The sequence below is a fragment of the Canis lupus genome, chromosome Y (assembly GCF_048164855.1).
Source record: "Canis lupus baileyi chromosome Y, mCanLup2.hap1, whole genome shotgun sequence".
NCBI classification, from domain to species: Eukaryota; Metazoa; Chordata; class Mammalia; order Carnivora; family Canidae; genus Canis; species Canis lupus.
In genome coordinates this window covers 3,626,102-3,649,234 of record NC_132877.1, presented here as the reverse complement: position 1 = coordinate 3,649,234, position 23,133 = coordinate 3,626,102, and the positions used below count along the sequence as shown (strand labels likewise).

The window sequence follows — 23,133 nt, the reverse complement described above, 5'->3', positions numbered from 1 at the left end:
CACTCCTTAGGGCCAGTCATACAACATTGGTGCTTGGCTTCCCTGAGTTGGGGAGGAGAGAGACAGGATGAGAGGGAGGGAGCCTAAGATGCAAACCTTCATCTTTCCTACCTTGATCTCAGAGGTGGTGCATCATCAGTTCTACATGCTGGTGGTCACCCATTTGGCACCATATGGAAAGGGGACGGTGTTGGTGCAGGGAGGCAGGGACCAACAAGTGCCATCTTGGAAGCCAGATTATCAAAGAAACATGTACAAAGGAGGTTGTTTATGAACCGTGTCTCAGGATGAATGGGGTTTTGTGCGAAGAGCAAAGGAGGGAGGGAGTCAATACGGACGTGCGGCAAGTGTTGATACGGGCACTTCTCAAACGATGACATACATGCATGTGACATCGTGTGCTAATTCACACAAATGCACATGAATGGGTTGAGTGTCATTTCAAGGGCAGGTGGTTGTGTTGGACGACTAAATTGAAACCAGAGCATTAGATGGTGGAAACCAATGGTAAGGCCGATAGATGTTAATCCGCTGGCTATGGGGGAGACCCGCTGCTGCTTTTGCTCAAGTGAACCATTTTTGAATGTCAATTTTAGGGCAAATTTGATGGAGGCAGGTAGTGGTGGAATTAGAGGTGGAGGCCACGAGGCTAATAGTGTGAATTGAGATCCAGCAGTAGTAGACAACCGAGGAAATGAAAGCATGACACTCCTGCCAAGCCCTGGAAGGTGGTATTGATGGGAGCGGGCTACGTCTTGCATAGAGAACCAGGTATTGGGGGAGCCATCCGAGCCTGGGGTCATATGTCAACTTGTTTTCATTAAAAGAAGAAAGAGGGTTCAAAAGTTGAGTGAACCGGTCAACATAGCCAGATGCTACAGAGATCTGTGAGAATGACACCGAGCACGTTCATTCTGGTGGTGATAAGGTCACAGACGGACTTGAAAGGATGTCCTTTTCTCTCCTTCATATTTTCTGTCTTTTAGTGTTTTTCTTTCTGAAACCGGCCTCCCATGTTCATTATCAAGACCTTCCCCACCACTGTCCTCCTCCGCCCACAAACCTACTTATGTCCTGATGCATCGTACCCTGAGACAAGGAACTCGTGGTAACAAGCAGTTCTTTACTTCTTCTCACATCTCTCTGCCTTCCACTCCGACAGCACACCTGGACTCTGGGGCTTGCCCTGGGCACCACTGCAGGTGGCTGACCCTTCAGCAGAGCCAACGTTCTTGGAGCTTTTCCATAGACTCTGATGTGTTATTGCCCCTCCTTCCATGGGCTTTATCCTTCCTTGAATTCCTGAACACTCTCCCTTCTGGGTCCCCTCTATGGCCTTTCTCTTCCTTTCTGATTCTGCTCGTCCTGCTTCTTCAGGTACTGCTGCTCCTTCTATAGCCTCAGGCCACTTCCCTGGCTCCCAGACTGTCCCACGTAGCTTTGCCTCTGCTAGTGATCCATCCGTGCTTCCCCCAGGAGACCCCCGTGTCCTGATTTTCTGCTCTCACTTCTCCCTCGGGCTTCATACTGCTCTCACAGTTGCCTCTTTTGGGACAGCTTCATCTGTACGCTCTGCCAAAGGCACAGTTCAGTGTGTCCAAATTCAGCCCATCACCTCTCTTGCCAAGCTTGCTCCGTTCCCTGCACACTGTTTTCCCGGGAGAGGCATCTTCCGCACTCAGTCCCTCGTCCCTCAGTCCCGTACTTTGCATCCCCTCTCTCCATCTGCCTGGTGTGAATCACTTTCTGGGTCTCTTTATTTCTCTTGGCTGGGATACATCTCTACTTTCCATGGCCATGTTCTCACTTTACATTTGCTGTTTTGCTTCCTGTCCTGTCTATGGCTGTTCATACTCTCCCATCACTTTTTAAAACTTTGCCCGTTCCACATTCCTGAATAATAGGTTGCATCAGAGGACTATCCTGTCCAGAAACTGTCCACAAGCACACATGGTCTTCCATCTCCTGAACCAGCCATCCTCGCTTCAGTCCTGTACTCTCCTCCCAGGTAGCTGTTTTCCATCCAAGCTGAGCATCGCTGGGATTCACCACACCTGTTCCTCGCCTTCTTGCCCTGTCATCCTCAGGCTCTCCTTCTACCTGGGTACTCTTGTACCCCGCTCTCCCATGCTGGTTGGGAAAACTACTCCTGTGTTCCTCCTTTACTTGCACATTCAATACGTCCTGTCACCATATGTGTGCGGTTTTTCCCCCTAATGCTAAGCCATTCTCTGTGATGCTAAGAGGGTGTCCTACAATTCAGTTCAATTTGACACTAACTGGAGAAGCCACAGGTGAAGGGCTCAGTCCCACAAGACCATTTCCACTGCAGATGACAATTGCAACCAGCTCAGCCCCCAAGTTACTCTGTCCCCAGCTTTTCTCTGACTCGAGTACAAATCAAAGCTTCCCACAACCCCCTCCTTGGATTGCATCATTTGCTAGAACAGCTCACAGACCAAAGGGAAACATTTCCTTAATGTCTTCTAGTTTATTTGATAATAAAGGACATCATATAAAAGATACAGGTGGAGAGATTCATAGGACGAGGTCTGCGAGGGTCTCGAATTGGGAGCTTCCATCCTCCTGGAGTTGGGATGCACCACCCTCCCAACCATGGATGCGCTCAGGATGGAGAGGGGCTGGAAGGTCCAAGCTTCTAACCATGACGTGGTTTTCCTGGCGACCAGACCCCATTTTGTAGCTATGCTGAAGCCCACCACGTCTTGCCCCGTTAGAACAAAGGACACTCCTATTACCCAAGAACTTTCAAGGGACTTAGGAGCTCTGTATGAGGGACCAGGGTCAGAGGCCAAATATTAGAAGAAAGGTGCTCCCAGTGATTTAATCACTTAGGAATCCCAAGGGTTTTAGGAGCTCTGTGCCAGGAACCAGAAGCAGAGCCCCATACATTTTTTCCCTAGCATTTTACCCATCTCCATACTTTATCCATCCCATGAGGCTAACATTCTGTTGTGCGCACTGTCTCCTCTGACTCTGGCGTGCGTGATGGACCCTCGTCTCTGGCACTCATCAGTTTCTACCGAGGGAACCAGGACACCTGAGGCTTCCTAGCCACGTAAAGTTATTTTTTTCATGTTCCAGTTTTCTCATCCATAAGAGAGTTATTATGTGGAGTACCTACATCTAGAGATGTTAGCAAGACAGATAAGTTAGTGAGGCACGTAAAGTACCTTAAAATACAGGCACATGGTAAGGCAGGCTCTTCCTATTGTTATCTTTGGTCTTATCTTCCTCCCTCCTGCTCTGAAATGCTTTACCAAGGATGGCTTCATGTTATACTTAGAATAAACCCCCAATTCCTTATACTGACCTATTTGGCTTTACACGGTGAGCCTCCTGCCCACCTCCCCAGCTCCACCCCATGGCATTCTCCCATTACCACCCTGCTGGTATACCAGTTGTCTTTTGGTTTTGTGATCCAACTAAGCATGTACCAAATTAGGGCATTGCCTGTGCCACTTCCCCTGCCTGGAACCTCCTCTCTTCTTCCCACAGAAAGTGGGTTACATGCTCTCCCGTCTTCACGTTTATTAGCCCACTCTTACTCCCCTCTTGGCGCTCTGTCACATTGGAAAGCATTTTCATTTTTTGGCCTCTTAGGTGTGTTTTAATGTTTTTCTGCCTTTCCTTAAACACATGAGTCCAGCTCAGAGGAGGTGCACCCTGGGTGTTTGTTGAAGAAATGAGTAATTACAAGACACGCTGCGGACGTTCACTGAATGAATGAAAAGCCAGAGGTTGAACGTGGTGGACAAGTGTTAGCAGCGCAGCCATCGCAGTTTCTTAGACAATATAGCCAGGCCGGAGACAGTATGAGGGAACAACTTTGATCTTTTAACCTATTTGTTGTAGAAGGAAGTTTGTCTTCCACCTAAGGGAAGCCGGTTCTTCATCAACTATTGAACTTATAAACTAGCATGATTAACCGAAAATGTGTAGTTTATTCAATATATGGATGATTTATTTCTAGATGCTATTTTTATATTATTCTTTTTTTGCTGGTTTCATGTCCCTAGACTTTTTACAATTCTTTTTCTGAAATTTTTTTAAAACAGTGTCAGAGAAAGGCTTCACGTTTCCCATTCTAGTCCATGCCTAGAAAATAGAGAGTGATACATTTTAGGAATGTTAAGGATTTTGGAGCTTAATTATTTAATGTCTTACATGAAAGCTATAAATCTGCTGTGCTGTGCTGTTTGTTTCTACTGCTTGCTGAAGAGATGCCTTGAGTCCTTTTTCATTTTATTGTAAAGGTTTGTGTCAGAATTAGCCATGTGGACAATGAATGAATTCCTTGAATTCGTCCAAAATGTGGGTTGACTCAGGAGGAGTAGAATTGTGTAAAATTGATTATATACATTTTAAGTTATGCTTTTTATATTCCGTAGAGAAATTTCTCTCCTCGTTGTTTTTCACTCGACTTTTATAACGCTAAAAATTAAACAATTTGAACATTGTATAAAACTGGGAGCCAATCCAAGTCAGAAACAGATGTTTTATTAAATATGCATCTTTTCAAAAATGGATATAATTTGGAGGATTGTTCTGTTTGAGAGATGGGAGATAAAATTTGGGTTAGATAAATTAGGTTACTTATGTCAATTTGAACATTTATATACACATCTAGAAATATCCAGGGCGACCCCCTGAAACCTAGATATATACATTCTCTTCTTATGTGAGCATGCCTTTTTTTTTTAAAGATTTTATTTATGTATTCATGAGAGACATGCAGAGAGAGGCAGAGACACAGACAGAGGGAGAAACAGGCTCCCTATGGAAGCCCGATATGGGACTCGATCCTGGGGCCCTGGGGTCACAACCTGAGCTGAAGGCAGATGCTCAACCACTGAACCATCCAGGTGCCCCATGAGCATGCCTTTTATTATTTTTTTAATAGCTACCCAAAAAATCTACCAAAATGAAAATTCCCCTCATTTTTCCTTCAAAAATTTGGTAGGTCACTGAGACTCAAAAGAAAATTAAATAACAGATGAATAAGCCTGGGATTAAAAAAAGTCTTTTTTAGAGGCACCTGGGTGGCTCAGTTGGTGAAGCGTCTGCCTTTGGCTCAGGTCATGATCTCAGGGTCCTGGGATTGAGCCCCACGTCCAAGATCCCTGGTCAGCGGAGTCTGGTTCTCTCTCTGGTCTACTCCCCCTGCTCGTGATGTCTCTGTCTTTCTCTCAAATAAATAAGCAAAAGATTTTTAAATACCTCTGAAATATATTTAGGTTTTAAAAATAAGTTTGTCTTCTCTTGTTTTTGCATATGTGTGTGCAAGTCTGGTGCAGACATTCAGTCTCGGGTGCTGCCCAAGCCTTGGGAGCCCTGAGCTGAGTCGTGGTGTGGATCCCTTGAGGGCCCTGTGAGCTCTGCGGCTACCTCCTGCTCCTGCTTCCTGTATGCTTTACTCTGACACGTGGCCCCTCTCATCCTCCTCTCTCAAGGCTCTCTTCTAAGAGTTTCTTAGAGCAGTCACCTCCACCGAGCCTGGCATTTTCTATTCCTTTTTTTTTTCTTTTAAAGAATTTATTTATTTATTCATGAAAGACATAGAGAGAGGCAGAGACATGGGCAGAGAGAGAAGCAGGCTCCCTGCATGGAGCCTGATGTAGGACTCAATCCCAGGACCCCTTGGGACGAAGGCAGACACTCAACCACCGAGCCACCCAAGTGTCCCTGGCACTTTCTATCCCTTTATGACTGGTACAAGAGCTCCTGCAATTCATTATGAGTACTTGCTCTGAGGATGCCCTCCCTCACAAGAAGACACGTCCACTGAGGACGGGGGTTGTCCTGTTAGTCTTCAGAATTCCTTTCCTGGCCTCATATCTCATTTGTGGTCTGCGCTCAACCAACACCTGTAAAGTGAAACGATAGGATTTCTAGACAAGATTTGTTACAAGTTATTTAGGTACGAAGGGATACAATCATGTCAGTGCCCTCTTGGAAAGTCAGAGGTGTATGAATGGTACCTTTTATGAAGGTATTTAGATCTTCCTATCTTATTTTCTAGGTATCCTTTGGACCTGCTACCCAGGGTGAATTGGAATGGCCATGAACGTCTTCATGAGCCTCCAAACCTTCAGTTGTAAAGATGAAAGTATATGGAGAGGGTTCCTTGAAACATTATCCTAGTGTGGGATATATCATTCCCCGTTCCACGCCTCGTATTCCTCCAAAGGTCTGTATGCTTTTGACTCATGTGTTCTCCACATGCTAAGATTCTATCGAAATGATATAATTGTATGGTAACATTTGCTAACATATTCATGAACTCTAATATTGCTAATATATTAGTGACTCATAAATATTGCTTTAATTACTGCTTCCCCCTTTTTAATCCACCTTGACTGTTTGAAAACTATCATCGCGGGCCATGTATGTCTTTAAAAGATTCCTTCCTAGGGGCACCCGGCTGGCTCAGTCAGAAGACTATGTGATTCTTGATTTCAGGATCTTAGGTTCAAGCCCTATATTGGATGCAGAGATGACTAAACAAACAAACAAAACAGTCATTTATATTAAAAGATCCTTTTCTATGTCAATGAATACATATGAAGTACAGTGTAAGTCTTCACAGATGATAAGTATTTGATAGGGCGTCGTTTCTATGTCAAAACGAAGATTAAAAAATAATGTCATGTCACTTTCAAAATAATCGGCTATTTGTAGTCATATTTATCTGCTTTTTAAAAAAATTTATCTGCCTTTTAAGGCGTTTGATTATAGGGCATCCACTGCAAACGTAATGGTAAAATCAAGACGTATTTTGATAAAAAAATTATTTTCATCTAAAGAATTTATTCTTTAACCTTTGAGATATGCTATTCGGCACATGACTTACATCTTAGAATTTTGCTTCAAATACAAGAAAGGATTCCTGCATCATGTCCCATGGTGAATCATGCAGCAGAAATCACATAGGAAAATGGAGTATTTGCGTGGACGAGAGTTGGCGATCTGCATTGTCCCTTGATTTCGATGGCTAACCCGGAGGTGGCATAATTAGTATGGATGTTGTAAAGGGTCCCTCCCTGTCTCTGACTCCTCAGCGTTGAGTTCCTCATACAAAAACCCCTCTGGGAGAATGTTACGCTGTGGGTTTGCACCTAATGGGTTAGCCATGAAGAAGAAACTAAGAGTATTTGGAACGTATTTAACCTCCTACAGCAGGAGACGTAGTACAACGTGCGTTAAGGATCGGGGGTGAGTAGGCTCCAGTAAGAGAGGTACTGGGAGATTACGGGAGAAAGGGACGCAGGACAGGTGGAAACATTCCTGACTGGGGCCGGCCAGCTTTGAATACAGCTCAGTCCAGCTACAGATGAACAGACTTCTTTCCAGGGACTTTAACTGGGCTAGACGACCACACAGTAAGCACTACATAATGGGAATATTTATTTTGTTCTATCAGTTGCTAGGTTTATCAGATTTTGAAAGAAAGCATATGCTAATATGATTAATCATTCTGTCTCACTCGTGTACCTTAAAAAAAGAATCATCAGGGCAGCCCAGGTGGCTCAGCGGTTCAGCACTGCTTTCAGCCCAGGGCCTGATCCTGGAGACCCGAGATCAAGTGCCACGTTGGGCTCCCTGCGTGGAGCCTGCTTCTCCCTCTGCCTGTGTCTCTGCCTCTCTCTCTCTCTGTGTCTCTCATGAATCAATAAATAAAATCTTTAAAAAAAAAAAAAGAGCCATCAAAATTAAAGCAAACAGAAAGAAACAAAAGCTCAACCTTAAAATAATAATTAATGAACATTTTTCTGTGCCCCATCACAAGAAAAAAAAAAAACTGTATTGGCCAGTCAGACATAATTCATACTAATGTCTGTAGAACTTTCCTGAAACACACATGGAGTTAACTTTGCAGTTGTGTATGTAGCACTGGCCTGCGGTTTAGAGCCCAGATATGACCTGGGATTGGGTGAAGTAGGAATAGCGCCAATTTTTAAGTTGTAGTATTAATGTTACAGCGTGAGAATAGCACCTACTGTGTGCATCACTCATGCACTGTGAGGTTGTCTTTGCTATCAATATCAAATAGCCTCCTTCTCACGGACAGAAACCATGTCAGCTGTAGATTCCCACGGTGTGGGGACTGAGAATGTGGGATCGAAATGATATTCCTTGTCACACCAGAGCCCGTGTAGCAAGATAGATGGAAGGGAAACTACCTGGTGTGAGTCCAGCCCTACCTTTTGCAGCTCCGTGCTCTTGGGCTAGTTGGCTGCCTTCCCTCTGATTCCCTTTTTCCAACCAGTGTTGATAACGCCCTTCCCTACCTTCTATGCTTCTTGAGAAGATAAAAAGAGTCAGTATAGAAAGCAGTCGGTATGTGAAATGCTGACCCACGACATATGTGTTGGCCACTATCGTTCGTTTAGTTGAAGATGCCGCTCGATTTGGTAAAATGTGTGGTCATGGACGTCCAGGGAGACTCAGCTCTGCCTCCGTCTGCCTCGAAGCCCATGACTTATATGACTTAGTGTGTGAACATTGGTTTTTCTAACTGTAAAACAGATGTCATGATAGCTACCCTGCACGGCTGTAGAAGGGTCAGCGATGTTGAACGCCGTCGTGATTGTTGTTACATATGAATTCATTTTCCTAAATATATTTTAATCAACAGTGTTCTTGAAACCCAGAAGAAGTAACTGTGCTAGTTGTTATGAGTAATCAGAGCATAATTAAAATAGGACCCTGCCTTCCTACAGTTTATTAATGCACTATTGGCTTGCTGCCTTTGAAACCCAAAGACCTCATCTACTTGGTACTAATATTCCTCAAGCACCATGAGAAGTGCATTAAATGAAGTAGTCTCTCTTTCCACTTACTCTCCTTCCTCGAGCTCTAAAATGGTGAGTGTCAGTCACAAGATGAGACTCTGTGAAAGAGCTCACAGGGAGCCACTTTGCCTTGTTGTGATCCTCACTTGAAAGTAGAAGGAGCGGCACGTTGCTTGAGAATCACCCTTTAAAGAGAAGAGTCCAGGTCGGGATGACAAGAATAATGCTACACGATCCTGGGGGTGACTTCTGCTCGAAGAGACACTAGTGTTGTCATAGTGGGGGCCAAGCAAACAGGGCAGTGTTTGGTCTTGCCCATCCTGACCCTTGGCTGTAGGCGAAGAACACTGGCTGCCTGCTGAGGCTTGCTTCTTGCAAGCAAACAATCTCCAAACCACGGATCGACTCTTTTCACGAATTGCATTTTTCGAGGATTTCAAAGTCTTAATTTAAATAAAGCTAGATCGCACGTAGATGTGCACTAAATTGATTGTCGTCGTCAACCAAGATGTAACAGAGCCCAAATGAATACCGACGAGACACGGACTGGAAGCCTCAACCTGTCTGTTTATCCTAAATCGTCACGCTGCACGAGGACCAGGATGGTGGGATGTGGCGTCTACAGTTAGCCGCACCTGCAGGGGTGTTGTGTCATGATTAGCAGCTTGCCTCATTAAGGACCCAGTTAAGAATCGCTCTTTGCTACTACCAGCTACTTCCGGTAACAACCCCAAAGCAAAGTTATGTGAGCAATAAGACATTGCCCTTGAAGCACGCACACTCATCTCTTTTATGGGCTGGACCAACATACCTCTTTCTTGTTTTTGTTTTAATAGGGACAAAGGTGTTGAGATGGAAAAGACGTCAAGCGGATGTCCGTGGAGGCATTTCTAAAGGCGTCTTCCTAGAAGGACGATGTAATGGTGAGTATCCGAAGGACCCATTGGCTTCTGCTGACTTCCGCTATTGATGCATTTGCAGCCTGGGTAAATCAAATCTCGCCGTGCTTTCGGGCTCCTGTGGTAGTCGGAATGGGTTCCTCCTTCAAAAATCTATTTGAAACGAACCAAAGTGCAAAGCCGTGATTTTCAAGCTCATTTGCAGCGCGTATAATGATACATGTTGGAAATTCAGGGCTTTGTAATAATTGCTTGTTCCTCCAAATAGCCACGGTGTCAGCTGGGTATATCTCATTAATTAGCTGTGCATAAATGAGAGGCTCTGCTTTCTGACTCACCTTGTCTAAACAGCTCCAAAATTTACCCTCAAGCCCATTGGCCACTGGAAGCCTACTCCGATCTAGAGTGAGCATCTCCAGCTACGAGGGCATTTGAATGGTGGCCGTCCCTTCAGAATGACACCCAAATGCTAGACATATTCTAACCCAGGCAGAGGGCCCACCGAGGCCACGGGATCTTTCTATCTGGACAACAGATCCCAACGAAGGGGAGATGGGTGGGATATATGGATGTGAGCGCTTGTTAATAAAATCGTTTCGCACTTTGAAACCTGGGCCCGTTCCTTCCCATACTTAAATTCCAGAAAGGTTGTGTTTTCGTGTGTTTCAAGTAAATGGTTATGTCTTTTCATGGCTGAGCTGTCGACTCGAGCCCTGCTGACGTGGTATTTGTGATTATATATCATTCTCATATTCATTATCTACCATTTTTCTTAACAATTTGAGTGGCACAGCTTCCAAATATTTCCCACCATGGAGACCGCAAATGGCTTTTGGCTTCTTTACAGCCCATTGCATGACTTCCATACCTTTAGTCGGTGACAAACTTCTGTAGGATTCCTGGATTCTACAAGATTGTCAAGGTCATATTTTTTATGAGATCCTTGTTCCCAACAAACTGGATTTCTAAACTCCTCTCCCATGTCCTGCCATAAAACTTTTTTCTCCCCTAAAGATAATTTCTTAATTAACAAAGACACACGCTGTCCCCCTTTTGTTATTAACATGCAAATTTGGAAGATGATTATAGATGGCAAAATGGTTATTATTTTTAGCTTGTGTAGGTTATTTTACCAAAGGTATTCAATGTACACACACATTTCTCATCAGCACATACAGCAAATCATCATTAACAGCACATTATGTAAATTCCTTTGTCTTCTTAATTGTGCCGTGAGTTTTTTTTTCCCCCCTGTTTTTATGTCGCTTTTCAACCTGGAGGAGCGTTGCTCTCTAACGGGGGCACAGAGTCTTGGAAATCTGTCTTCCTTCTCACACGATCACATTTTGGAACGGCAGCCCGATGCAGCTCGGTCATAATCATTTCGGTAGCCGCTGTGCTAGGAGCACTCTGTTTAATATAATCAGGCTGTCCTGGTTCCAAGGAGAAGCAGTAGTAATAGGTCTGGCATCGCGCTCCGAGCCGTGGACGAGCCACAGCTCATAATGTGACAGCTCACATAATGAAACCCAAAGGGAACATTATATAAAGTGCACAATCAGGAGAGGAAAATGAGGACTTCTGAATCTAGAAAGACCTCTCACTTTTTGGGCCATGTGCACTTAGGTTCAATCTGCATTTGAAACCACCAGGCAGTATGGACACGTGTGTGCAGGAGGCTGCCTACCTGCCCGTCTGAATCGGGGCGTGCTTTCCGATCATACGTTGGGGTGGCCGGGATGAGGGGTGATCCCAAGTTGGAGCTTCTCGTGTTGTATCCTGAGGATGGCGTGGCTGGATGAACAGCTCACGGCAGGGAGTTTTCGTGTTTGTGGATTCTCAACGTGTCTACATGGGAGCTGAAAGCTCCGTGGGTCTTCATCAGGGTCATTCACGAGGTGCAGGCTTTGGCGGCCAACCACCCACATCTGTGCATCGGGGTGGGGGGCGCTGATGCCTTGATCAGGGGCTGCTGCTAGGTAGCTATTTCTGGGTGATCAGGCTTCTGATATACGTAAAGAATAGAGAGGCAGGCACCCGTTCCTCTCTGTTACGGGGAATCTGTGATTATGAATGAAGAAAAGCAACTCCTTAGGAAGGACAGATCATTCATGAAGCCTCTTGATACTTGAAAATTTCAACATATGCCACTTTAATCACATTTTCTCTACAACGTTGACTGAGCATGTTCTGGTTTTGTAACCTCTGTGAAAGGAGACTCTTTGCAATGGATTTTCTTTCTTTTTCAAAAAAATTGAAAAAAAAATTATTTAAACTCCATGAATGAGAGTTGAGTGATTCATCAGTTGCAGGTAACACCCAGTGCTCACATTCCATCCTTTGCCCTCCTTAGTGCCCATCACCCAGTTACCCCGTGCCCCCAACCCCCTTTGCGATGGATTCTTATAGGGATCTGGGATGGTCTTGGGGAACCAGCATTAGAAATCCCTTGATTTTATTCCCAAGATGGCTTGGTTCATCTCAAAACTGATGACCAAGGAAAAGTCCTTCCACGGTGGCTCTGGACTCATAATTTTCATTTTCGGGTGAAGTCATCCAGAGATGAGCCAGGAGTTGGGAAGTCCAGTATGATATGGAAATGAACCTATGAGTATTTTGAAGATCCTGATGAGGACTACTCATCGCCTAAGAATAAATTTGAATGCTGAGATAGTTTGTTTATGCTCTTTGTAGTTCTGAACACAGTATGCCAACAGATCTATCTATGCCAATGGATCTTTTATTAAATATTTTGTGATTCAGGGACGCCTGGGTGGCTCAGTGGTTGAGCATCTGCCTTTGGCTCAGGACGTGACCCCGAGGTCCTGGGATCGAGTCCTGCATCGGGCACCCTGCTTCTCCCTCTGCCTGTGTCTCTGCTTCTCTCTGTGTGTCTCTCATGAATAAATAAATAAATAAAATCTGTAAAAAAAAATATTTTGTGATTCAGAGGGACACAGTAGTTCTACAAATCCACTTGGTACAGTAACTGGGATCAGAGTTAAATATAGAAATATAAAATTTACATAAATATAATAAATAATGTAAATATACGTAATTTTATTATACATGTTATCATATAAATAGAAATACTTTGTTTTTGGGTCTCCTCGATCCTTTTCCTTTCAACTATTTTTCTGAACCCATAATCTTTCCTTTGTACCATCACAATACTGCCTGCCTCCCCCCTGCCAATTTAATGCTGCTTTTCTGTCAAAATGATCTATTTCAGAATAGAAAAAAAAGGGGGGGGGGGCAAGTGTATCTAGTTAAGTAGATCATTTTACACTATTTATGAGTTATTTATGCATAAGTTAATTTTGTTGCACTCTGGAGGACATAAATGAACTCAGCTTTCGGGTAAATGACCTCAATACATGTAGAGGCATAAGGGGAACCAGCTATGGCCTGTGGGCAGGTCACCTGTTTTTATAAAGTTTTATTGGAACACAGCCACACCTTGGCATTGACTTTTTCCTCTACAGCTCTTTTACACGGCTATGCCAGGGTTGAATGATGGTTCAAGAGCACAGGGCCCGGAAAGCCAAAAATACTTAAGTGCTATGAGTTTTGCCAATCCATACTTTAGGGCATGGCATGATTCTTTGCAGGGTAGGAAGGCCGTTGATGGTGAACAGCTTGGTTTCACAAATCAGTCACGAATGGAAATACTACATTATTATATATGCGTGTATATATAATACATGTATATACGTACATACATGCATATAATAGACGTGTATGCGTGTATTATGTACGTGCACATATGTAAATGATATATGCATATGTACATAGATGTTTTCCCTTTGGGAATTCTATTAATGCCTCCTCTACATACAACCTTTCAGACACAGAGCAGGTGTTTGTGACCATGCATCAGTGGGGGCTGGGAGCACTCGGGAATGGCACCTGTGGAATCTCTAGTCACCGGAGAGAGATTTGATGACCATCCACACAGCACATGTGAGGCCGCTGACACACCGCTCAGCACGTGTCCTCTTTAGCTTTTGTAGCAGTAGATTCCGATTGCTGTGTCTGTTAGGGCTCAGGTTTACAATGAAGCCAGTTGACCGTGGGGAGCCACCTTGACTGATGTTACCATGGCCCCAGTCCACTTGTCTTGTGATCTAAAAGGAAAAGAACAGTTGATTAAGTGCAGGCAATTATTGTGATTTTTTTTTCTTCTGCTTCACTAAACTTTTGAACCAAGTGCATTTCCTAAAGTTAAAACCAGGGAGTTCATTGATTCCATCTTTGGTGTGTTTGAGAATTTGAGAGCAGCATAATTCTGACTCAGCATGCTTCCCTGAAGTGGGTAATTAATATCAATAGGGAATGGGGTTGTTTTGTTTTTCTCTGGCAGGTTGTTGGATGTCATACTTGGCGTGCTGTGGTAGTAAATATTAACAAAATATATTTCGGTTGCAGATGATTGAGGATCTTTTGCTTAAGAATGTTCCTTTCATATGCCCTATTTCTTTCCTTTTCCGTAGTGAGTGCTGAAACAGGATTTTCCATGATGTCCCTAAGTATGAATTGATTTAACCATGACGTGGGGTGGGTGGGGGAATGCAAAACTTAGGAGTTTGAGAGGCCAAATGTCCCCTCGTCCCCATGAACCTGGTTAATATACTAGCCTGGAGCAGTGTTCATCCTTCCCTCACCTGAACCTTCAGTGTCCTTAGCATGCAGTTGGAAATTGAAGTATTAAATTTTCATTCTTCACCCCATATCTAGCACACTGCATGGCACACAGGAGATTCTCGGGAAGTGTTGGGTGAGTGCAAGTCAATGTGCTCAGCCGTGTTGTTTTGGAGGGGGGCAAGATCTCGTCCTGGCTCAGCAGGCCACGTGGGCCAGTGACAGTGCACAAACCCTCTTACCTCCTCCCATCCCTTCAACTGAAAAGGGAAAGGAGTGAGCCTGCATGATGGCCCCTTTTGTCCGGCCTTGTCTGAAGCTTCTCTACAGATTAGCCCAGAACTGACCACCCTCTGAGAGGGTGCAACCTTTTTCTATTAAGCAGAAAATCCTTCTGCAGTTCTTTCTTAATATCATTACATCATTGCAAAAATATGTGATGGCTCAGTAAGAGGGTTCTGACCGCTGACTAGGATATGTGTGTTGGGGAGGGTTTCCCACACCATGAAGCAGGTCTCTGACAGCAGCTGAGTGTCCTACAATTCAACCTGATGCCAACACTGTCTACCTGAGGACAGTGTCAGACCTCACAGGGTCAGGTCTCAGCCCTACAAGACTGGCCAGCCGACACTTCAGATACCAGTTGCAAGTACTTGTGCTTCTGACCCACAACGAGCTGTGTAGATCAGAGCTTCCAACGACCCCCTCCTTGGGTTCCATTAATCTGCTAATTTGTAACTTTACCTTGGCAGCTGGTTCACAGAACTCAGAGAAACATGGTACTCACCAGATCAGAGGCTTATTATAAAAGGCTCAGGAACAGCCCAGTGGAAGAGACGCACAGAATACGTATGGACACAGGGCACGGAGCTTCCATAGTCTTTCTACATGTGCCTCTTCCCCCAAACCTCCCCATGTTCACCACCTTGGAAGCTCTCTGAACCCCATCCTTTTGGGTTTTTATGGAGGCTTCTTCATTACACAGGCATGGTTAATTCAATCATTGGGCATTGGTGATTGATCCAACCTCCAGCTTTTCTCTTCTTCCCCAGGGGTCAGAGGCAGGTAGGTCAGAGATAGGAGAGAAAGTTCTAACCCTCTTTTTTTTTTTTTTTAAGTTTTAACCCTCTAATCAATCACAGGGATGCCTCTACTAGCAACCAGCACCCAATCCTAGATACTTTCCAAAAATCACCCCATTCACACACCAATAGCATCTTTAGCCTTCTCACCACCTAGTAAATTCCAAGGGTTTTAGGAGTTCTTTGCCAGAAAGATGAAGATCAGACATATTTTTCTTATTACAAATCACAAACATCACATTCAGGAAACCAAACCTTTTATTTTCACCCAGAGATGAATAAGTATTATTTTCTCCCTGAATTTTGTGAATCTGGAATAAAAAGAAAATAAATACAATCTCTTACGGCCTTTGTCTATAGGTAGTAGGCATTTGGAAGCAATGAAGTGTAGACTCTACAAAGTTTTTTTTTTTTTTCTTTTCCATCTGGTATTTGTTCTAGTCTCATATATATGCACCGAAGAATATAAATTATTTAGCATTGACTTATCTGTAATTAAGTCTTCTAAATGGACTAGTATTTTAGCTGCTATATTTTCTTCTCAATTACTTAGAAAATTCAAGCCTTCCTTGGGGAATGCTTAGTCTTTCACTTCTGCTTTTAATGGTAATTGATCGGCGTGTTCAAATTATGCTGTTCTGGGAAGAAGGTTAACAAATAAAATCTGGCAAGGTGATAAGCAAAGGGCGTCAGATGAATGAAGAGCACTCTGTGTCCAAGATGTGTGTCCTCATTAATTTCTTACCTTTCCAAAGTTACAGATTCATAGTGAAGATAAAGTTTACAAATGGGAAGTGTGCTGGCTTCAGAATAGGTATTCCTGTGATCTGTCACTATTAGGATTTTTGTTTAAAAAAGGCTTTTATAATCATGACTTTGATAGAGGTCTTGACGAATTTAGTTCTTTTCCTTTTAAAGATTTATTTTGTTTTAGAGGAGTGAGAGAGAGAGAGCAGGGGGAGGGGCAAAGAGAACAAATGAGAGAGAATCCTCGAGTTGACTCCCTGCTGAGCGCAGAGCCCGACCTGGGGGGACCTGGGGGGACCTGGGGTTCGGTCTCATGACCCTGAGATCATGACCTGAGCCAAAAGCAAGAGTCAGATTCTTAACTGACTGCACCATCCAGGCGCCCGTATTTTAATTTTTTTGATAAGACATCATAAGTTTAAAATATTTAAACCAAATACTTGCCCAAAAACTAATGAATGAGGGGACTATAGCTGACAGTGAATAACTGACATTTATCATTTTATGCTTGGAAACCTCAGATCACCGTAAACATCTTACTGTGCCGATCATCGATCATGTTTTACCATCAACAAGTTGTGTCAGGTACTTAGAAACCATTACCATTTGTGTGGTTAAGTCCTAGAACCAGTCTTGGAAATGATGAGACATCGACCATCGCTTACACTTTTTAAAAGGAATGAACTATCACTGAGTTGGAATTCTAGAACATCTGGCCAGGATGAGAACTGATTTAAGGAGGAAGTCAGGGGATCCCTGCGTGGCTCAGCGGTTGAGCGACTGCCTTTGGCCCAGGGCGTGATCCTGGAGACCCGGGATCGAATCCCACGTCAGGCTCCCGGTGCATGGAGCCTGCTTCTCCCTCTGCCTGTGTCTCTGCTTCTCTCTGTATCTCTCATGAATAAATAAATAAAATCTTTTTTTTTTTTTAAGGAGAAGTCAGTTTATGTTAATTTCATCAAAAGTGCATGAGAACATTTGAAGTCATTTTCAACAGCGAGGCCATCTTCTCTTTGTGTCGCTGAAGATCAATGAATTGATCTTAGATTTTAAGGAGCAATTGGGGCAATTCTTTCTTGTATGGAGATGGTTAAACTGCTTTCAAAAGAAATTTCTTTTTTTTTTTTTTTTTTTCCAAAAGAAATTTCAAACTGATTCAACTGTTCAGGGCTGAGAAAGTGAACTCCAGCTCTAATGGCGTACATGTCCTCGCCAATGCCTTGCGCTAGATCCTTGTTGAGGATCTTTCATATAGGATTCTTTTTTTTTTTTTTTAAGATTTTATTTATTTATTCATGAGAGACACACAGAGAGAGAGAGAAACACAGGCAGAGGGAGAAGTAGGCTCCATGCCGGGAGCCTGACATGGGACTCGATCCCAGGTCTCCAGGATCAGGCCCTGGGCTGAAGGCAGTGCTAAACCGCCGAGCCACCCAGGCTGCCCTCATATAGGATTCTTATGTTCCCTGTGTTTGGAGATGCAATGGCAATCTTTCACATCCAACAGGCACCATCCCGCTGCTCTGTGCCTGTTCTGTATTTCTTAAACAACTAAGTCACAGTTACCCTCCCCCATTTCTACTCTTTCCACCAGGTGTTAATTCCTCACGGCTGCTGTGATACATGATCATGACCTCAATGGTTTGAAGAGCATGCCTTAATAAAAACAGGTCTGGAGGTCTGTTGTTGGGGGCAAGCACCAAAGTGTCCCCCGGGGTTGGTGCCTTCTGGGAGCTCTAGGGGACAATTCATTTCCATGTGTTTTTGCACATCAAGGAGCTGCCATTCCTTGGCGTGTGGCCCCATGTCACTTCATCCCTCTGCTTTACTGCACACATCTGGTCACATCTCCTCTGACTTGACTCCTTGCTTCTTTCTTCTATTAAGGACCTTATAATTCCTCTGCACTCAGCCAGATCGTCCAGCACCATTTCCCTATCTCAAGATCCTACATTTAACCACAATTTGCAAAGTCCTTGTAAAATCCTTTGCCATGGAAGGCTATATATAGTTGACTCTTGAACAATATGGATCTGAACTGTCAGGGTCCTCATACACGGAATTTTTTTTTTTTATCAATACAGTCTTATAAATGTATTTCTTCAATCTCGTGATCTTCTTTTTCTTTTTTCTTTTATTTATTTTTTTAAATTTTTATTTATTTATGATAGTCACACACACAGAGAGAGAGAGAGAGAGAGAGAGGCAAAGACATAGGCAGAGGGAGAAGCAGGCTCCATGCACCAGGAGCCCTACGTGGGATTCGATCCCGGGTCTCCAGGATCACGCCCTGGGCCAAAGGCAGGCGCTAAATTGCTGCGCCACCCAGGGATCCCCTTCTTTTTCTTTTCTTAAAGATTTTATTTATTTATTCATGAGAGACAAAGAGACAGAGAGAGAGAGAGGCAGAGACACAGGCAGAGGGAGAAGCAGGCTCCTCGCAGGGAGCCTGATGCGGGACTCGATCACAGGCCTCCAGGATCATGCCATAGGCTGAAGGCAGACGCTCAACTGCTGAGCCACCCAGGTGTCCCATTCTTGTGATTTTCTTAAGAATGTTTTCTCTACCTTACTTTGATGTACAAATACAGTCCATAATGCATAAAGCATACGAAATATGTGTTGACTATGTTAGTAAGGCTTCCAGTCAACAGTCAGCTGGAAGTAGGTACATTCTGAGGGACTCAGAAGTTAGATGTGGATTTCCAGCTGCACAGGGGTCAGTGCCTGGTTGCTCCAGGTTCAGGGATTCTGGGAATTTGGATGTGCATGACTTTGAGGGGAACATTATTCAGCCTACCACACACAGTAGGCCACGATCTTGTGAGTGCCTATAGATGCATCTCAGCTGTCTTCATCAGTGACCTCCAGGACATCTCTCCCCTTCCTTGGGATCTTCTCATCCCTGATGAGCTCTTGTTTCTCCTCCTTCTTCCAGAGGCTGCTTCCAGAGCCCTCTTCCCTTCTCTTGCTCCCCACTCCCCTTCCTTCTTTGCTCTGTCTCCTTTTGGAATCCTCCCCTCTGTACTTGAGGGAGGCTGTGTCTGGATGTCCCCTCCTTGTGTGAATAAAGACCAGGGGGCTGTTGGAATGGCCTCTGGTGACTTGGCTCTAAGCCTCCTATTGCACCCCATTTCCGACATCCTTCCACATGCTCTATCCTGGGCAGGTCCAACCATTCAGAACCTTCCGGAACCAGCAGTATTGACTCTTGCCCATTTACTTATGGGAATTATTTTCCACCACCATCCCATCTGACACAGTGCCCCCTACAGACAAAAGTGATTTATTAAATTAATTGAATTAATATTTAATTATCGAATTTATTTTATTTATGACAGAGCATTATTTTATTATTGAAGTCGATGCATAGCAACAGTCTCATGACTTTGCCCCATCTCTTACAAGCATATTCATATTCATTCCATGGTATGTGCATCTCCGTGTGAGGTATATTGTAACGGGTTACTACGGAAGTCATTAAAGTGGAGGGTTCTTTGTATCATCTGCTAAAATTTATTAACATGCATGCACAGTTGTCAAAAGAGGGCCAGTGTTCCAAATGACCTGAACCGTCCTCATTCTGCACAGCCCCGTCCTCATGCTCTGGAAAGCCGTGGATGCACCAACGATGGTGAGACTGAGGTTCTCCCCAAAGCACAGAGTCTTATCATCGCTGTCATTTTACAGGCACACGGACAAACTATTGGTGAATGCAATCGTGTTTGCCCCGGGAATCCTTTACCTTCACTTTACTTAAAGAAAAATGTAGGCCAAGGTAGTGGGAATGAAGAGATAACTGTGTGCGTATGGCTTTGCTCCAGGGGAGATTCTAAAGAGTAATGCTTTCAAAATAACATCAAGAAATCAAAGTGAAAATTGAAAAAAAAAAAAATGCCGTCAGCCATTTAGACCTTGTGAAGGTCATGTGGAGAACCGCTTACCTGGAGTTTACAGCAACTCTGACATCTCTTTGTTTTTTGTTTTTGTTCTTTTGTTTTGTTTTGTTTTGAGAAAATCATAGTCAAAGAGATTCTTTTTTCTTTTTTTTTAATTTTTTTTTCTTCTTAACATAGTTTCTGCTGCTACTTTCTATGTTTATAAACAGTAAATGAATGCATTCAGCATCCGTTATGTACAATAAGCAGACATAGCCTGCATTACATTGGATGCCTTTCACTATGGTTTAGTGTAGCGCTCGCTCACATGCATGAGCACTTAGCACTTTTGTTCTCTGTAGTTTTCTTGTGTGTTAAAGCCTTTTCAAATTGGACCCTTTTCCCAAAGCTACACATCCATTTTCCAATCACAAAATGAGGTGAATGTATTAAAATCTTGAAGGGAATCTCAGTGACCGAATATTAATTTATTTTTTTAAAAATTTTATTTATTTATTCATGAGGGACCTAGAGAGAGAGGCAGAGACACAGGCAGAGGAAGAAGCAGAATCCTCGCAGGGACTCGATCCTGGGACTCCGGGGTCACGCCCTGAACTGAAGGCAGACGCTCAACTGCTGCGCCACCCAGGTGTCCCAGAACATTGATTAATTTTAATCATGTCTCATGAGCTCTGAAAAAGTGGTCAGTTGTCTTCAGTGATAACTGAAGTGATAACTAGTAGATGACAGGGAGTCATAAGGAGATGTCCTTGGGAAGGCAGAGAGGGACCCCACGTCACAGCTTTGTAAGCTGAGTAAAGCTACTTCCTTCTCCATCTTATTTTTTCACTTGGCTTCAACCCGAACTTTGATGGTGTCCTCGTGATTTGCACTTGCCTTTTTTTTTTTAAAGGTTTTATTTTATTTTTTAAGATTTTATTTATTTATTCATAGACACAGAGAGAGAGAGAGACAGAGACACAGGCAGAGGGAGAAGCAGACCCCATGCAGGGAGTCCAGGGGTCTCCAGGATCACACCCCAGGCTGCAGGCGGCACCAACCACTGCGCCACCAGGGCTGCCCTGCACTTGCCTTTTGTTCTGGGAGAGAAGTACCTGCTGTGTCCACCTGATTGACCCAAGAGGCCAGGTATTGGGCAGCAAGTAGTCAATCATGAGAAATCTGAGCTCATTGAGAGCCCACTGAGCAGATGAGGATGGTGTGAACCCAACACTGTGCAAATGAGGGCATCCGACTCCATGAACACCCATCCAGTGTGACCAGATCAGGGTACCCCACATGCACATCGGGCAATTCCAACATCTGGGCTTCTCTCCCTTACCAACGCCATGAAAATTACATACGTAGCAGGACTCTAAATTTTAGCCTACTGTATTTTCTTTTCTTTTCTTTTTCTTTTTTTCAAAAAAAAAATGACTTCTTCAAAGCCCTTGACACTCATAAGAGGTGGTTGACATTTAGGATGGCATGATCTTGCTGCTGGGATGACGTTACTAGAAGCCTTATCCCTGTCTCCTGAGTATATTAATATTTTATAGCTTTTGTCAACAAAATATGCCTGATTTTCCTTACCGTGCCATTCTCAGTGGTTTGGTGTTTTTTTTTTTTTTTTTTTTTTAGGTCTTATTGTATAGGAGCTTTTTCTTAGCTCAGACCTTCAAAAGCTTGACTTGATGTTATCTCTTTGCCAGTAGCATGGAATTTACTTTCCTCGGTTTTACCTGGGTTATGAGAACTACCTCAGTGCACACACACACACACACACAATTGACAAGATCAATATATGCTTAGCATTTCTATATCCTACTCGTTTTTAGGATAAGTCAGCGAGGGAGGCATGTTTCTCATGCTCTTTTGAACTGTGCACATAATGTTGAACGATGCTGACTCTGGTCATAGGAGTGGCTGTCAGTACATTACATTAGGTTACATTAGGATACCTTATTTTAAAGAAATGAAATAGTCAGTGGCCACTAGAATAATTATGGGTGCATTTGTTTGCTCTGTGGCTTTTGACCTTCCTTTCACACGCGTGGCCCTATCTGATTGTGCCGACAGGTTAGGCAGAGGTAGCTTGTCCATTTCCCATGAGTAGAAACTGAACTTTAAGGAAGTGAAACGGTTGCCAGAAAAATCACGGTGGGCTCTTGTTCAGTGATTGTCTTGTCCATTGTGTGTACAAGGATCACAGGAGATGGCGCCTTCCTAAAAGGAGCATGAGTGATAAAATCAATATATGAATGCGGACGTGCATCCGCTTCTCTTCGCGGCGAAGCACATTGTGGTATTTGCTCAGGCATCAGAATTTGGTGGATGAACATCATAACCTTTGATTGTGCTGAAGTATGTTATCTATCCTGCATTTTATCTCGGGTGGTCATGGAAACCGTGGTCATATTCGGGAACACATGGGGAGAGTGCTATGACCTGGCCAGGTTCGTGATACCCCACCATCGTCGGGTGTGTCAACTTTATAGGTGCCTCCTGGTGTTCTTTAAAAATGCCCAGAGTTTCTCCCACCTCTAAGCAGTTTTTCATGTTCAAAGGACGTGACTCTGCGTGAGTAATCTGTTATTTGGCAACTGACTAGAATTATAGATAAATCTGGACCATCCTATACAGGAAATACACACATGCCAAGATATATTAGAATGCTTGTGGAATCAAAACAATGATAGATGGAATCGGATACTATTTAAATGCTTATATAAGGGGGATTGTGTATCTTCATGAGTGTCATTTTTTTTTTTTTTTCACCATGCCACCCTAGCATTCTAGTCCTGAGCCCGGCGTTATCTCTTTGGGCCATCAACCATAACAGGGCCTGACACTGAGATAGCTTTTCATCTGTGCCAGGACCCGTTCCAAGTGTGTTTTATATATTAACTCAATCACCTCAACCACTGTATCCAGCAGTTACCATCCATATTGGTTGCCAGCATTCGTATCGGCCGCTACGGCAGGTTACTACAAACTCAGGGGCTTAAGACAACACACACTTACTAGGTTTGCACTTGTGGAGTTCAGGAGCCAAAGTGGCGTTCAGAAG

The 23,133-nt window shown here is 43.7% G+C and overlaps 1 protein-coding gene across 11 annotated transcripts in view; it reads left to right on the top strand.

Annotated features, from left to right (window-relative positions):
* The window catches only part of LOC140629125 (neuroligin-4, X-linked), a 369,817-nt gene that overhangs the window by 82,852 nt on the left and 263,832 nt on the right, over window positions 1-23,133 (top strand). For 10 of the 11 annotated variants that reach the window (XR_012026985.1, XR_012026986.1, XM_072818605.1 and 7 more), the window contains 2 exons: window positions 6,044-6,211; window positions 9,653-9,739. The gene's annotated coding sequence lies outside the window, so the exon portion shown is untranslated. The remainder of the gene's footprint in view (window positions 1-6,043; window positions 6,212-9,652; window positions 9,740-23,133) is intronic. The other variant, XM_072818610.1, reaches the window with a different exon arrangement.